This window comes from Malaclemys terrapin, chromosome 6, assembly GCF_027887155.1.
Source record: "Malaclemys terrapin pileata isolate rMalTer1 chromosome 6, rMalTer1.hap1, whole genome shotgun sequence".
Lineage (NCBI taxonomy): Eukaryota > Metazoa > Chordata > Testudines > Emydidae > Malaclemys > Malaclemys terrapin.
Window position 1 is genome coordinate 91,347,751 of NC_071510.1, and position 18,562 is coordinate 91,366,312.

Consider the following 18,562-nt stretch of genomic DNA (forward strand, 5'->3'; position numbering starts at 1 on the left):
CTTTGACAAGGTCCCTCACCAAAGGCTTTTAAGCAAAGTAAGCAGTCATGGGATAAGAGAGAATCTACCTCTCCTGGATCAGTAACTGGTTAAAAGATAGGAATAAATGGTCAGTTTTCAGACTGGAGAGGTAAATAGTGTTGTCCACCAAGGGTCTATACTGGGACCAGAGTTGTTCAACATATTCAGAAATAGTCTGGAAAAAGGGGTAAACAGTGAGGTGGCAACATTTGCAGACAATACAAAATTACTCAAGATAGTTAAGTCCAAAGCAGATGGTAAAGAGTTACAAAGGGATCTCACAAAACTGGCTGACTGGGCAACAAAATGGCAGATGAAATTTAATGTTGATTAATGCAAAAGTAATGTACACTGGAAAACATAATTCCAACTATACGTACACAATGATAGGATCTAAATTAGCTGTTACCACTCAAGAAAGATCTTGGAGTCAATGTGGATAATTCTCTGAAAACAGCCATTCAGTGTGCAGTGCCAGTCAAAAAGCTAACAGTGTTAGGAACCATTAGGAAAGGGATAGACAATAAGACAGAAAATATCATAATACCTCTATCAGGGGCTTTTAAACTTCATTGCACTGCGACCCCCTTCCAACAACAAAAATTACTACATGACCCAGGAGGAGGGGAATGAAGCCTGAGCCTGCCCAAGCCCCGCTGTCCTGGGTGGGGAGGGCCAAAGCCAAAGCCTGGTGGAGGGAGGACCAAAGCTGAAGCCTGGGGGCTTGTAACCTGAGCCCCACTGCCCAGAGCGGCTTTGAGCTTCTAGATTTGACTGGAGCACCACAGGTGGTCTCAGGAATGTTTACTTTTAGCTCTAGAACTTTAATTGGTGGAAGAAGGGTTTGGATCATTAACAAAGGTTTCCTTTATCCCACTTGTTAATCAGTAATTGATGTTACCTAGGTGTTAATAAAAACAAACAAAAGACCAAGGGCTTTGAACAGACCGACTACAAATCCCTTCCTCTCACCTGCTTACATCTCATTCTCTTGGCTACTGTGATGTCACCATCTCACTAATTCTCCACTCAGCACAGAGTCTGCCAGCCTAGCAGAACTTTGCATTTCTAATATTAAAAGAAGAAAACATCTACTTAGACTGCAAGTTCCTTGGGGCATGGACTGTCTTTTTGTAAGGTGTTGGTACAGTGTCGAACACAAAAAGGTCCTGGAGTATGATCGGGGTTTATAGGTGCTACAGTGATATAAATAACTAGTATTCTTAAATTATTATTACTAATGAGTCAGTACCAGGCTCCAATGAGTTCGCACATCAGTCTGGAGGCTCCTCACTGCATTGTGCACAATCATTTGTACAGGACTGTAAAGGCACAACATTTACAAAATGCAAAAGACGCAGTGGGTTCAGTTTTGCCCTCAGTTATGTCTGTACAAGCCCATGGAAAAGAAAAGAGTAACCAGTTATGTGAGGACCACAGTGTTATTCTAAGGCAGTATTTGTCAACCAGTGGGTCATGACCCCTGAGGGGAGGTCAGGAAAGAATCAGTAGGGGAATCACAACATACTAAAATTTGTATTACAATCTAAAGAATTGAAGTCTCGCTCTGCCATTCCCATGCACCCTTACCCTCCACAGTCAAGAATTCTCTATCAACCTCTCAAACCAAGCACACTGATAAATTATATAAGCTTAGCATTTTAATTATTGATACTTTAACAATAAACATAGGGAGTCGCAACATTTTTTTTTTTTTTTTTTACGCTTAGAATAAGGGGTTGTTAACCTGAAGAGGCTAAGAAACATGGTTTAGAGCAAAACTTCTATGGGGAACTGCTGGGGTCCATTACAGATGCCACAAAACGTATCTATAAGGGCAGGGAGGGAAATAACTAGAGGCCTGACAGGGTTACATACAAGTGAGAGGTAAATCAGGTGAGGCATGTTAGCAGAGTCCAGGTGTTAAGCAAGGCTAGGAGGCTGCCAGAGATCTGGGACTACTTCTTTACCAAGCCACTTAGGTTCAGGCTGCAATCAGGATAGGGATGAGGTTCAGACTTTTGCCTGGCCCTAATTATAGCCTTAACTTTTCATTTTAATACACAGAGAGGAAGGCACTTGTGATGAAGGCACTAGACAGACTCAGAACATCTGTTTTCAGTTCCCAGATCTGCCCCAGACTTGCTGTGTAATACTGGGCCACTCATTCAATTACTGTGTGCCTCAGCTCCCCACCCTTACCATGCACATAAGAGTACTTCTTTTCTTCACTATAATATGAATGATAATAGCTATTTAAATTGGCACACTTGCTCTCAAAGTTGTATTGAGAATCTGTTTTCAATGAGCCATGAAATCTAGCTCAGGTTATTTTGTTTTGTTTTTTAATTCCAAACACTCAGCTATACCTGAAAAATGTAGTAATTCAGAGCAGACTTGGTTAGCAAACAGCGTTCGGCTGTCTAGTGGCTTGTGAACCCCACACTACATTTCTTTTTCTAAAAATCACAAAAGTGCTGCATGAGTTTTGCTAAGATGGGACAGACCATCAGTCTTTAATTGTCTAAAGGAAATCCCCCAGCAGTGATGACCTTATTCTCATAGGATTTTACCATGACTTCGGACACATGTGGTATACTCTCTTTCCTCTTTCTGATGCAATGAGGTCTACATTATTGAAACACTCTGTTGCTGATTTACTAATGATCCTTTATTATCAGAATTGGTCTGACCCTATCTATCTTCATTGCTGTTCCCTTGGCTCTGTTTCCTCAAGAGCATTCTCTTCCACTCCTATGTACTATACCCATTCAAGAGCTTGTTTGGGTTATGAGTCAGAAGATAAGACTGCCTCCTGATCTGTAGCTGTAACTGGAATGCTCCTGGAGGTAAGATATAATTGCCAATATTCTTTACAGTAATTGTTACTTTCTTTACAAGAGGATGAGTTGAGTGATCAATATCTAAAAGCAGTAGATATACTATTATCATTTGCCTTTACCTGTAAACACTGGCATCAACTCAGTGCAAGTTTCAGAGTCTTACTATACACACTTCCATTTTCTGAACACTCCCTGCCTCCACTTACCTTCTGCTATCGCCTCTTAGGCCATGGTGGAGAAGTAGTTGTTGTCTTATCACATACACTATTTCAGATCATGCAGGATGAGCGCTAGACTATTGTATCAATACATTTTGTATATTTTTAAGAACAGCACGTAAACACTTCCATCAAAGTGCAGTTTATACTTTGTGTGTGTGTAGTGTTCCCTCTTTCATTAACAAGAGGTTATGCTTAAATGGAAAATCACACCAATGGGCTCCATAATCCTTCACCTTTCCGCTGTGCAAACACTTGGTACCTGGGATTTATTACAGGCTACAGGGCAAAATTCTTTCCAAGTTAGGCCTTGTTAAAATATTGACAGCACGTAACTGCTCAGCGACAAGAATGTCAGTTTTGCACAGCAGCTGTCTAGGTCCCTGGGAGTAAGGTTTGCTTTAGAAACGCCACATAATAGTGTTTCTAAAGTGAATAGTTTTTTTTTTTTTTTTTTTCAGGCTTTCCAGTCTGCAGGAAACTTCACAAATTTGGTTTAATTTTTAATTCACAGCAAAATCAAATTTCAAAATAGCAAAATTTCCCAGGAACTGGGAGCTACTGCTACTACTGACAGGTCACAAAATAATGTACAAATAATAAAAGTAAAATAAAAATGAAAAAATAAATTTTTCAAAATTAAAATTGTTCTGAAAGGAAATTTTTTCATAATTTGTTTTATTGTGAAACTTGAAAAATTTGTTTTCAGCCCGATTTGGAATTAAAACAATTTCAAAATGTCCTGGGAAATGGAAATTCCAAGTTTTGACCAGCTTCACTTATGTTAACATACCCTATTATAATAAATAGATGAGGCTGGAAAACAAAAATGGCATGCTATGAATATTTCTGAGGTTTTGATACATTGTTCTATTCCAATGCACAATGAAATAAAGCCTCATGACCCAGTGGTTATGGCACTCCCCTGGGTTGTGGGGGAGCCAAGTTCAATTCCCAGATTTGGGGCAGGGACTTGTACCTGGGTATCTGACATTCAGATGAATGTCCTAACCACCGACCTATTCTGACCTGGGTCTGTCTGTCTGTCCACAGATACCACACAAAAGATGTTAAATCAGGGACTATTAGGATTTGTAAACCATTTGACAGCATTTCTTTCAAGCCTCTCAGATGTGTGTGAATCTCTGAGGTGACTACTGGACATCAAAACAGTATGGAGCTGGTTACTTCAACATCATGCAGCTGGTGACCAACTATCCCACCCTGAAATAATACGGTGTGAATGAACAATCACTCAACGTGATGCCGGTGAGAAGGCAAAATGTATAGCCAGTAGCTTTCACATCAAGGGCACTATCACCAGTAGAACAAAGATACACCTACATTGAAAAAGCATGTCTTGCAATAGTGTGTAAAGAGTTTGAGTACATTCAAGAGCAGTACATTTGAGTACCATTTGACTAGATAATGACCATAAACTACTACAGAGCATTTAAAAAAAAAAAAAAAAAAAAAACCTACTGCTAGTGGGACCAAAATTCCTCCAGTGCATGCTGTTGAAACTGCAATGTTACAACTTAGATGTACACTACAAGAAAGGCACTGAAATGTACATAGCTGACTTATGTAGAGCACCCTTGCAACATGAAAATATGGCAACTGAACAAGACTAACATCCACCTGATAGAAATGCAGGAATCACAGAAAGCATCCATCAAGCCAACTATGTGCCAGTTTCAAGGCAGGGGCTGGAAAGAATATGGAGACAAATTAAACAGGACAAAGATGTACACATGGTCATGTCTGTCATTCTGTCAAGATGGCCAGACACCAGAGGGAAGACCCATCTGCTTCTCAAAAATACTGGAACAATCAAGATGAACTGAGCGTACAAGATATCATATATAAGGATACGATTTTGTCAGAGTAAAATTAAACAAAATTCACAGAACAGTCATTGGGGTGGGGAGGAAAAATCAGGGTATGGTCACAGCATGGCTGAAGCAGAATCCAAAGCCCCTGCTGGGAGCCCCGCTGATAGCCCACGCCCCGCCACCCAGGGTTGAAGCTGAAGTAGTCAGAGGTCTGTTATAGTCACAGAATCCACGACTGCTGTGACCAAATCATATCCTTAATCATATAAAGGCTGCCAAATGATAATACCTAAATCACGGAGAACCAGAACACTCAAGAATAGGTCAGACATTCTGGAATAGAAGTCTCTATCCAGAAAGCCAGAGATACTGCAAACTGGCCAGACTTGATCCAGGCTATCCAGGACCTGGTGAGCAGTTGCAATAGATGTGGGGAAATGAAGGCCAAGCAGCAAAAAGACACAATAAAAACGCATAGCATCCCTGACAGACCTTGAAGCAAAGTAGTAATGGACCTTTTCACCACAAAACCATACAAACTACCTCATTACTGTAGACTATTATTCAGACAAGTGGGAGAACTAGACAGACTGTCAGATGCTACCACAGTGACCTTCATAGCCAAAACACTGTGACCATTTCAGGAGGCAATGTATACCAGATTTTGGTCTGTTGTAAGTAAACTGTGTAGTTTCAGACAAGTGAGTTTTTGCAACTTACCCGGGAATGGGTATTCAGTCACATCACATCATCATAACACAGTTGGTCAAACGGCAAAGACAAATCAGTGGTTAAAATTGCTAAGTCTCCATTGAAGAAAGCTTCAAAAAGGAAAGAAGCCATATGACAAGCTATTCTTGATGGAGAGACAGTTCCACGGATGGCCTTAAGGGCAGCCTGGTATAATGCCTGAAATGAGACAAGTGTGCTCGTTGATGCCTATAGCCCCAGCATGACTAAAACTAGTGGAGTACTAGACAAAAATGCCAAATCCTGCTATGACTGACAAGCTAAATACCTACACTACAACTGGAAGACCCTGTCAGGATAAAATTATTTCCTCAGGACAAATCACACATTTGGAAGTAAGCTACATGTGTTGAACAGATAAATCCTAGTTCATGTAACATAGCAGTGGATAGGCATTTGGTATTTGCCTACAACAAACACAGGACAAAAACATGGATGAGGAGGACTGTGAAATAAGCATTCCAGTGAGACCTGATCAGCAGGACTCAGAAGGAACATAGGCTGACGAGTGACTGATACATATTGAAACAGACTCTCCAAACACCACACCACCAAGTGCTGGGTAGGCTCCTGCCATGACATGAAAAAACTCACTCTCTCCAACATCAAATCATCTGCAAGATGTACACAAGACTTTGTACAATACCAAACGGTGAAAGAACAACTCTCCCAAACCCAGAGGAAAATACTTAAAATGCTAAACGTGTAAGCAGGCTATGATATTCATGTTTACTTAAATTATCCATCTTAAATGTGACTGAATAGACAGCTTCCCAATAGGGGGCATTATGGTATTATAACATGCTTATATATAGGATAATGTCTAGGAACTTAGATAAGTCAACTTTTTCATTGCTTGATAGGAGAGACCCAGCTGCATTAAAAACCATCTCTAAGAGGTTATTAGTAAGCAGAGAGCCTACAGAGAATGGGAAAAAGGTTGATCAACAAAGAAAGCTACATCATGGAGATTGGAGAATGTAGGACTAAAGAGAATTGCTAAATGTCAGGATCAATTAGCTCTTGCCAAGGAAGTTAAAATAAAGATTTTTTTAGTTATTGTCAACTGCTCTTGGGGCAGTTTTTCTAGAAGCCCCACTTTCTCCTAACTGGTCTCCCTCTATTTATCTCAAATTAGACTAGTTGATCAATTTAACCTAAAATAAGTCAATTAAACTCCAGGGTTTGCAGTTTTCCTTTCCCTTCCTGTCAGTGTCTTAGCAGTAGCCTGCTTTAGAGCTATAACCCCTCTGTTGTCCCAAATCCTTTTGTCTCCTCCTTTGTCTCTGTTCTCCTTCCTTCCTTTATAGCTAGGCTTGTTTTCCTTATTGGTCCCAGCTGTGGGTGCATGCCTCCATGATTGGCAGTTCTGGTAGCCGTGCTGAGGTGGGGTCAGCCTGGTTGCTTATAAGAGCGGAAGATTCTCCTTTCCTTTCTATCTCTGTTTAGTATGCAGTTTGCAAAGCCCATTATAGCTATAGAAATAAAAAAGGAAAAAGGAAGGATGAGATTAGATTGTTATATAGTGTAGATAGGAAAGAGATTAAAGATAATCTAAGTATGGTCCCAAAACTAAATACTTTGTCTTGGTTTACAATATGGAGGATAGTATAGAAAATGCACATGAAGACAGTATGGTTGGTGGAAATAAATGTCTAGAAATGGAAATTACCACACTAAGGTAGAAGAAAAACAAAGAGAGTTTAATGCACCCAAATTGGGGAGACTGGATACATTCCATCTCAGAATAACGAAAGAACTAGTAGCTGGGTGTGTGGGTCAGTCACTGGAAGACTATGAGCTACCCATGTAATATGGCTGTAAAAAGGCAAATGCAGTTCTAGGATGTAGCAGGCATTTCCAGGAAAGATGGAGAAGTGTTGATACTATTGTACAAGGCACTGGTAAGGCTTCACTGGGAAAACTGTCTACAATTCTGGTCATCCATATTGCAGAAAAATTAATTCAAATTGGAATAGATATAGAGCTACTCAAATGATTAGGGGAATGAAGACCCTATTTTATGAGAGGAGACTAAAAGCTTGGCTTCTTTAGCCTAGCAAAAAGATGGATGAAAGGGATTGTGATTAGAGCTGAATGAGTAATAGATTTTTTTTTTGGTTTGGGAGCTGAACTGGAAAACAAACAAACAAAAACCTGGTTCAATTCACTGAAGATGTTACTATGCCAACAAGAGAGCTTCTCCTGTCAGTGTAGTTAATCCATCTCCATGAGACATGGTAATTATATCAATGGGAGAAGTCCTCCTATCGATATAGTGCTGTCTACACCAGGGGTTAGATCAGTAAAACTGCAACATTCAGGGATATGGATTTTTCACACCTCTGAGTGACTTAGTTATACCAATGTAAATTTATAGTGTAGACCTGGTTTTCCTTCAACACCAGACTCTATGTTGCCTTCCTCATTGTCTGAATAAACTTTGCTTTGAAGGGTAATCTTTAGAAGAATCCACTTCAAAGATTCACCGGTCTATAAAAGAAAGGGGCAACCCCCCGCCCCAACCTCTCTCTCTCTCTCTTTCATCTAAGACTAGTGCTTTTGAGACTTTGGGACTGATCTTGACCCAGGAAAGAGTCAGTCACCATCTTGCTGGACAATTGTGGGTGAGAGAGACTATCTTAAATAAAACCTTGAACCACAAGTGCTAGATTAAGTTTTAGACTTTTAAATGTTTCCCTTTTATTTGCTTGTAACCATTTCTAACTTTACCTCTTATACGTGAATTCACTTAACATCCTATTTTGTTTTAATAAACTTTTTATTTTTTAATCTAAACCAAGCCAGTACTGCATTTAAACTGAACTGTTTGGTAACTCCAATTGAAGTAGCAAACTGTTGAATATTGACTCTGTACACAGCAACAAAGCTTTTCTGAACTGTCCAGGAGAGAGCTGGTCAGTGCAGAACACACGTTTTGGGAAAATTCAGGACTGGGAGTGTGCTGTGGTATCCTGCAGGTAGCAACCGAGGCTGGTGGAAGCCATAGTGTGAGCAGCCCAGAGTGGGAGCTGCAGCAGTGTAGCATTGTGAGACACTGAAGGTTACAGGATAGGTAGTGACGCTGGCCTGGATTGCACCCTAGAATATGACTGGGTGTGTTAAACTGGACAAAACTGAAATCAAAACACCATTTCAAATTGAAAAGTCAAAACAAAACATTTAACTGTTACAAAATGAAACATTTTAAAATGCAACAGTCCAAACAATAAAGGTAACGAAAAATGTTAACACAAGAACATATGGATATAAACTGGCCATGAATAGATTTAGGCTAGAAATTAGAAAAGGGGTTCTAACTAGCTGAGGAGAGACGTTCTGGAGCAGCCTTCCAATAGGAGTTGTGGGGACAAATAATCTAAGTAGTTTTAAGATACGTTTATCCAGTTCTATGATTCGGATTGCATGATGGGGTTCCCTTCAGTGGCAGCAGGGGATCGGTTTGGTGGCCTAGGAAATCCTTTGTGGCCTGTGTCTTCTGTTCCTAAATTTCATGCTTTGGGGTTTCAGATGATCACCTATAGGGGTCAGGAAGGAAGTTTTCTCCCCAGTGTATTCCGAGGGGTTGTTTGTTTTTTGGTCTTGCTTGGTTTTTTGTTCTTCCTCTGAAACACCAGAGATGGCCACAGCTAGAGATAGGACTGGAGAGAGTCGGCCATTGCTCTGAGGCAGTACAGAGAATTTTCTTTCTCAACTGCTTGGCTGGTTGGTCTAACTCACATGCTCAGGATCCGTTCCAACAAATTTCTCGTTTTGAATTTTTTGGGGAAAAAAGTCAAAAAAGGACTTTTCAAAAACATTTTCAAAATGAAGGGGTTTTTTTGTTGTTCAAAACAATTTTATTTAGAAATTAGTCATTTAAGGTAAAATGAAATATAAAAAATAGTTTTAAAATGTTCACAATTTTTCAAATTTTTGATTTACAAAACATTTTGAGATTTCAACTTTTTGTACCAGTTTGGAACTGGAAAAATGTTCACAATCTTGAAAATTCTCCCAGGATGAGGAAAACTGCCCAGTTCTAGTTTCCTGACTAGTTCTAGTTATTGACACTGGTGCAAAATGAGTTCAAAGCCATATCACCAGCATGAGCAAGTAGAGAATTCTGATTCAGTAGTACTTTGCGCTTAGTTTGCATACGTGTCAATCATTATGTAATATGTGAGATAATGGAGAATCAGGCTTCTATTCTTTAAGGATCAATTCTTGCCAACTATCCTCCTTACGGACACACAACCCTAATGGCAGCAAAAATGTCCCATTGCTGGAATGCAGACTAGTGGGCATGGAAAACCTGTGAAGGAGGGTGCTTTGTCCCATGCATGCTGTGGAGCTGTGATCTGTAAAGGCTTGTTCCAGTTTCCATTGAAGTCAGTGAGAAAACACCCTTTGGCTTCAGTGGGAGCAGGAGTAGGACTTAGGACTCTATCCATGCTAGCATGGAGGAGGGTTGGAGTGGATCAATGGAGGGTAAGGGGTGGCCATACACCCATTGATTTTTTTGTTTTGTTTTTGTTTTTTGGAATGTTTATTTAAAATAAAGTTCAGGGCACACCAGGTATAGTCCTTATAAGGCCTGGGTGTCTATTAGACATACTTGTTCCATTCCACTGCACCAAGGAAATTCTGGAAATTGTTGATATTGGCATTTAATTATCTGACCAACTAAACGTCATAGAGTCAGCGTTTCAGGCCAGGTTTGTTCCACTGGCATTCCAGCTAGTTCTTCAACAGGAACAACATTCAAAGAATATCCACGGGAATACAACTGGAGTTCTTAACAATCCTCAAATCTAGAAGACCGACAGCTAGAGCTGAATTTCATTTTCTCCAGAGAATGTTGTCAGTAACATCAGGAAGTGGTAGCTTAATCAGGGAATTGATAAGATTTCTAATAGGACGTCTACAGACAATTGACCCAGGGTCAATCTCTAACATTAATGGGTTGAGACAGAAGGGATTTCTAACCTGAGTCTTTTCCTGTAAATGCCACTAACAGACAAGGAAACTGTACTGCAAAGGGGACATTAAGGGGAAGTTGAAGTAAACCATTATGGAAAATGAATAGCTTTGTCTACTGTTTCTAATGCTTTGCAGGGCCAATGGAATTGGTATGACTTAGCACTTGGGATATCAGATCACTGGCCTCTGGGAGCAAGGAACTGAACCAATCATTCTCTGTCTTTAGCCCAGATTAACCCCTTGTGTGGACAAATCCATTGGAGAGAATTGTACAGAAGGCAGTCTTTGAGGATTCCCTGACTGAGACACACACACTCTCTCTCTCTCTCTCTTTATCCCATTGGGGAAAGCAGGGTTCCCCTCCTCTCCTTCCCCCACAAAAAGGCTAAGGGTTTGCTCACAAACTGGATGTTCCTGGAAGAGCCATGGGAGGTCAGGACCATCTGCCACAGAGGCCCTGTGCTCTGACTTCTTGTGACTCTGATTCCCCATTAATCACTGGAGTCATGTGATGGGGTATTAACTTTTAGGATCTAAGTCATGTGACCAGAGCCACCAGAAGATGAAGTCCTGTTTCTTACCCTCACTCCTGTGTATTGCATCTTTTATTATAGTGCTCTCTGCCCTGGCAGCATTGATCTATCGGAGTCATGGTGCTAGAGCTCTCTGCTGGCTATGGCAGTCTCCAGGGGAATGAACAACCTATCTTTTCACCTAATTTGTATAGGGCTGGTGAGAGAACAATGTATACTCCCTTCTTCCAACTCCAGTTCCTTCACATTCTTGAAGATGAGCTGAAAAGCATCTGATATACCAGAACTCACATTTAGGGTTCTATATGTCTCCTGGACCAGAAATATTGCTACCACTTAAAACAGGACAGGAAGTGGCAGTTCCCAAATTCCATCATTACACTGCTTTGTACGGGGGGGGGGGGGGGGGGGAGGGTTGTGTTACTGACAGTAGCTGGCCTCTCCAGGTAAGTAGGGTTAATAAGTTTGAGCAAAACTATGTTTTATGTGTCATTTTAAGAACAACAAAGTTTTGGTGTGAGATTTTGGCTCTTAAGGATTTTAAATTATTTCCCCAAAACATTTCATTTAATTTGGAAAGAATCTGTCTCAAATATTATTTAACACTGAAGATAGGAACAGAAAAAAGGAGGACAAACTGAAGCAAAAGCAGATGTATTTGGCAGGTTATTTGTTACTCATCCTTGGTTTGAAAGGATCTAGTCAAAATTGTCTCTGTAACATCCAAAATCACCATGTACCATTTAGAAAATTCAAAACCAGTGAAGACTTTTGGCAATGTTTTGTCATTAGATAAGATGGCTAAACATTAGCTTATTTTTTGTTGCAATCCCTAATCGGAGATTTCCATTCATGCAGTGCTCTGTACTCTGAACCTTGAGTTAATGTGTCTTCATTTTACAGGAAAAGCTTTGCTCACGTAGCCTTGGTTTTTTCAGACTTTACAATGTGACCTCTTTGCTTCTGCTTCGATAGTATTAGTTAATCTGTTCACGTCAGGTCCAGTGCTTTGCTTGTCAGCTACAATTGTGATTTCTCAATAAAGCAAGCCATTATGAAGGATGGAATTTAAAAGACTTGGCAATGAAAGCACTTTTGAAGACTGGCTAGACTGAAAATTATTTCAAATCTCCTTACATGACTGAAAGAAACCCCAAAACTACAGTTCATCCAGGAAAACAACCCAAGCACTAGCAACCCTGTATGACATTCAAGATCCCTTGTCCAGCAAGACGACGTCTGGAAAATGTTGCTCATACACTACAGGGTTTTTGTCCAGCATGTTAATATGATCTGTTTTTTTAAAAAAGCATAGAAGGAGGCAGTCATCTCAATTGTCCTATTTATCAGTACTGAGCATCAAAAAGAGAAATATAAGTAGGACACACAATACTAGCTGGATTGATATATTTATGCAAACAAATGGAATGCTTTTCATGAGAATTTAGGAATTATTAATGATATTTTATTATACAATATTCTTGAATATACAAACTCATCCTTGGTAAAAGGGGAACTTTGCTAAAAATAAGAAGTCCAAAGCCCTACTATCCCTAGCTGAACCAGCTGAGCTGAGTGAGTAGATGCAAGGGGTGAGAATCTTCTTTCCTCAGGCTCTGGAGAAGGTCTGTAGCTCAATGGCTGGGTTACCCTCCCCAGTGTGACTTAATAAAAATCTAATCCTTCCAAGACAAGTGTCTATAAAAGTAGATTTCACCATATGCACACAAACTGATGGAAAAATATTTCTATCAATAATTGAAATTTACAGATAGGCAAAGAAAAATGCAGCTTGAGAATTTGTCAGTGCTGAGATGTAGGTGGCCAGGCCTAGTGGTTAGCACAGGGCAGAGGGGCTGGGTCCCCATGCCAGCCAGGGTTCAGAATCAGTAGGTCAGGAGCGGAGGTTAAGAACCTAGAGTCAGATATCAGGAGTCAGGCTCAGTCAGGAAACAAGGAGGTCAGCAAAGAAGAGGAGGGGGTGGCACTAGGTGAGCAGTTTGAAGCAGGGTCGAGCCCAGCTATACGGATGACGACTTCTTACTACACCTCTACCCCATATAACGTGACCCGATATAACACAAAGTCAGATATAATGCGGTAAAGCAGTGCTCGGGGGGGGGGGGCTGCGCACTCCAGTGGATCAAAGCAAGTTCGATATAATGCTGTTTCATCTATAACGCGGTAAGATTTTTTTTTTTGGCTCCCGAGGACAGCGTTATATCGAGGTAGAGGTGTACTTCTAGCTCAGAAAGGGGGAGCGGGATCTTTGATGTTCCACCAATTAGGGCTCAGTGGTGGAGCTTTCTATCTGCACTGGGCTGCAAGGCATCCTGGTTCTAGCTGATGTCAGTAAGCCACTGAGTGGAGGTTTGGAGCATAGTGACTCCCAAGACCTCTCCAGACTTGGGTTCAAGATCCCTAGGTCATGCTATTATTAGAATTTGATTTAAGACTACTTACTCTGTATATTTTGACATGTGATGTTGACAATTTGTGTTCTAACAGTTATAAAGCTTTAACTTTTTTGAATCTCAATGTCTATAGTCATTAAATGGTCTGACTCTGCCCATTGTCTGATCCTTCCATAAATTCCTGCAATTGTGAAAATGTAAGTAGATGCAAAGAGACAAACAAAAAGCTTTAAACCCACAATTTTGCACATCTGTGAAAATTTAATTGATACACACAGAAAAATATGCTTAAAAATAAACATTGATATCTGTCAAAATTATAACAAAATGAAAACTGAATTCTGACAAGCCTAGCTAGGACAGAGTCCTCTCAACAACAGGACTCCTGACCTAGCCTTCCCAGGCTCCAGCCCCACCCCCTGTGCAAGGAATCTCCACAAACCAGGACTCTGCACTGTACAGTGTGTGCATCTGCCTCCTCACCAATGCCTGAGATCCTTTTTTCCACAAGTGAGCAGCAGTGCTTTGGCTGCCAAGGGGCCCTCCCCAGCCTTGGAAGTAGGAGAGAGATTTGTTCTTTTTTCCAATCACAAAATGTCAGGAAATGCAAAAGTTAAGGTTCCAGTAGCCATTAAGCCATGTTAAGTCAGTCCCATTGCTTATCCCACATGTGTGATGGTATATACATTCAGCTCGAACAATAGGAACAGAAGATACTAATGCAGCATGATCAACATTGCACTAACACAGGTTTTACCATTTACATTTTTTTTTTCAAAATCTGTTAATTTAATCTCCCTGAACCAGCATGTACATGCATAACTAGCTGCATGTGCATGAATATTTGTGTGCCACTGGACTTACATAGCCTATCTTGCATACCCAAATGCAATTTTGAAATGATTGAACAGAGATATAGTACAATCTCCTTTTTCTCCAAGCGGAGATAAGGACCTAGGTCACAATTACCATCCATACTCAAAGTATGTAAGCAGTTGCTTAACTTTAGCATTAGCACTGACTTTAGTGGGGCAAGCATATGCTCAAGGCGATGCACATGCTAAAGTGCTTTGTTGAGTAAGGATTGCCATGCGCATGTTCTTAAGTGTTTTGCCTTTCCATATGTCATTTCTCAGAGCTCGGCGTTTTGGCTGTCACTTGGTTAAATGCAAAACTCTGTTAGAGTTTTATTTTACAGTAGGAAAAGTATATTTTCCATAACTCAGAAACAACTGAAGGGATTTAGCTGAAGAATTCCAGAATAATTCACCTTTCAGCAGAAAACAAACAAATATTTTCAGTTCCAAAAGTGAATGTTTTGGAAAGTTGTGAAATGTAAAAATACAAGCCAAACTGTCTTGCAGCCTTAATAGTTATGGTATCCACTATGCTGAAGTGGCTGTGGTATTCAGCTTTTCTTGCATATGCTCTAAGTCAGTAAACACTTTAGCAGAGATGCCTCCAACACTGCAAGCTTTTTGAGGCAGAGATTATCTTTAGTTTTGTACAGCACCAAGCACACTGATGGCACAAACAATATAGTACAAATTGAGTTCATCCCCAACTAAACACACACACCAACACTGACTTCAATGGAATTGAACTAGGGCTGAATTTCGTCCTATATAAAGAGACAATTCTCTGCGTGTTTAATATCCTTAAATTTTACAAATCTCCACCAGTATACGACCCAATTGTCACTGCTATGAGAAGGTCATGCAAGAAAGTAACACAAGTCTTACTAAAGTCAAGATATACCACATCTACCGCTTCGCCCTTATGCACAAGGGTTGGGATGAAATAACACTTCCTCATTTACTTTCTCCACAACATTCATGATTTTATAGATCTCTCTATCATATCCCCCCTTATTCATCTCTTTTCTAAGCCAAACAGAAATCCATGGTGGTGTTGCTGCTTTTTGGAACCTTGCTTGCCTGTTCAAGGGATCTGGGGACATGATTTGTGCCTTTAAAAAGTTTCTAGGGGTTATCTGTAAATCCGGTGACTCATTCCCCATATGAGCAGATTTTTTGTACCATTTTTTATCTTAGACACTGTCTAAATTATATTTACATGTGTCCCGGGCTTCCGCTATGTAAGGGATTTCCAGCGTATTGAAGCAGGGCTTGATAACTGCTTAGGACTAAGCAGTATTATCTGATTTTTGTTTTAGTGTCTCAAGAATAGTAATCATACTGTACATTGCAGTAAAGCCATTACATAACTATCCATCTGTGAAAGAAGAATCCCCCGTGTGTTTGGTGGCAGAGAGGGGACCAATATAAAGCTGTGTATCAGCATTATGTGAAAGTACTACAGAGCTATAGTGTTATTGAGCTATACCAGATATACTCAGTATATGTTCACAACAGAAGCTAAGCAGAAGGAAATGCTAATGATGGAGATTGATGTGTTTGAGCAAGAGTTAGTTTGGGTTTGGGTTTATGGGCCATGGACATTTTTTTGTTTTAAAGAGCAAAACTGAACTACAGCAAAAGGACAAAAAACCAACAACCACACACTAAATAGGGCAGCTGTAATTGCAGATTCCATTCCCCTCCATATGACAAAGCACACATCCCTCATCAAGCAAGAAAAAAAAAATCACATTGGGCCAGACACCTCTGTTATGCCATTGCAACATCTTTGAAATTAACAAGGTTACCATGGAGCATGATGTAACTTAGATCACAAACTAACCCACCAGTTGCAAAATAAAATGTAGTTGTTGATTAGCTGAATGAAATCACAAAAGGGTAAGTTGAAATATAAACACTAAGAGCCTGATTGTGATGCCCTTGCATACAGAGGCTGGCACTTAACTCTGCAGGTGGGCCAGTTGACTTACTTGGGCATGCACATGGGGTAACGTGCTACCCGCTGCAAGTAAGGGCATCACCATCAGACCCTAATAAAGAAGAGCAAAAAGGAAGAAAAGAGAAAGTAAAAGTGAGAGAGGAGCAGTTTGGTCATCTTATTGACTGACTGCATGAAACCTGGTGCTTCCATTCTGCAAGGGTTTGTGAGAGTTGTTTTTCAATCACATGGGCACTGCCCCAGAGTTTCACTTAGAGTTTCAAATTAACAAAATCTGAGGTGAATCCAGCCAGAACTGCCAAGTCTTGCATTGACAAGATGAAGCCGTAATTCAGTCCAGGTTTCATAAATTCCAAGGCTAGGAGGGACTATTGTGATCACCTAGTCAGGCTTCCTGTATAACACAGGCCACAGAACTTCCCTAAAATAGTTCCTAGGGCATACTTTTTAGAAAGACATCCAATTTTGATTAACAAATTGTCGAATTCACCACAACTCTTGGTAAATTGTTCCAGTGATTAATTACCCTCACTTTGAAAATTTTACATATTATTTTCAGTCTGAATTTGTCCAGCTTCAGCTTGCAGCCACTGAATTGTGTTATACCTTTGTCAGCTCATTTTTGTTGGCTTGAAACTCTAAGCGTACTCAAAATTCAGTAAAGCTGGCCCAAAATCAGGTTTGTTATGAACTGAAAAACTATTCTTGTTTCATCTGCTTTCAGGTTTCATGAAAAAATGGACAGCCAGCTCAATGTGTTTGTACTCCATGTTTGATGTGTTTGTGAGGGTGATGAGTACTGGTAGTCAGGGCCAGTGGATGAAGGCCTAGGGTGGCCACTGACACATCCCCAGAATACCAGACATTCCGGTACTTCCAGAACAGCCTGGGCTGCCCCTGTGTGGGTGACCCCATCCCCACCAGCATGATCTTGCAGGCATGGTGCATGCGAGGTCATGCTGGTGGGAGTAGAGTGGTTCTCTGCAAAATGGTGTCCTCTGTGCAGCATGACCTCTCACACACTGCCTGTGCCACCAGGATGGAGGGGCAAGCAGGGCAAATTTCAGTAGCATTGCTACCATGCAGCCGGACTGATGCTCTGGACGGCACAAGCCATACTGATTTAGTTCAGTGCCACTGCTTAAAAGTGGTCAGGCTATGGCCCCTCTGGCTTCGTGGCTTATGGAACTTTGACAAAGTTCAAAAACCTTGGGGCAGGGGGAGTTTTCTCCCCCAAGCTCCCATAATTGGAGCCACTAATATCAGTGTCATCATTAAGTCTTGCCCTTACACAATGACCTGGGTTGTTGGGTGGCAAGAGTAATTCTAACAAAATGGCAACATCCTGTTAACCCACGTTCTTTAGCTCACCCAACCACTGGCTGAGAGACTTTGCTTCAACTAACTGCCCAACTGGGTACCTCTCAATGGGCATCCTTTAAAAAGCCAGCATGCAGGCTACCTGGCTCAGTGTGAATTATTTCCTTCCTGTACCCTACCAGGGTAATCTTTTGCCATGAAGCATAAGATTTGACTTACTTTTAAATTCATGCATAACTGTAAATATTATTGGTCATAAAATTAACCAGCACCTCCTAAAATTGAGCTGAATTATTTACAGCTACATCTGCTTTGTAAACCGTGAGCATTTAAGCATCTGCTGTGGAAGATGTGAGTTTTTTCTGGAATATTTCTAACTTCCAATGGATTACAATGTAAGTAACACAAAAGAACTGGACAGTTTACCTTTTTCTTTTAAAAAATAAAATAAAATAAAAAGGCCAAAGGGGGAAAATTGTAACAAGTTGTGGTCTAGGTAACACAGTGAAGGATGCTTTTATTTTTAACAGTACCAACTTTTTATTTTAAAGTCTTCACCTTTTTGGAAATAACCTGTGCAACTCCATTGGTTAGAGTGAGAGACCTGGTAAGTTAATTGGCACAGTGGATTTGCCAGAAGCTGGGAATGGGTGACAGGGGATGGATCACTTGTTGATTACCTGTTCTGTGCATTCCCTTTGAAGCACCTGGCATTGGCCACTGTCAGAAGACAGGATACTGGGTTAGATGGACCTTTGGTCTGACCCAGTATGGCTGTTCTTATAATAATTAATAATAATGACACTTAGGTGCTACACTTTAGAA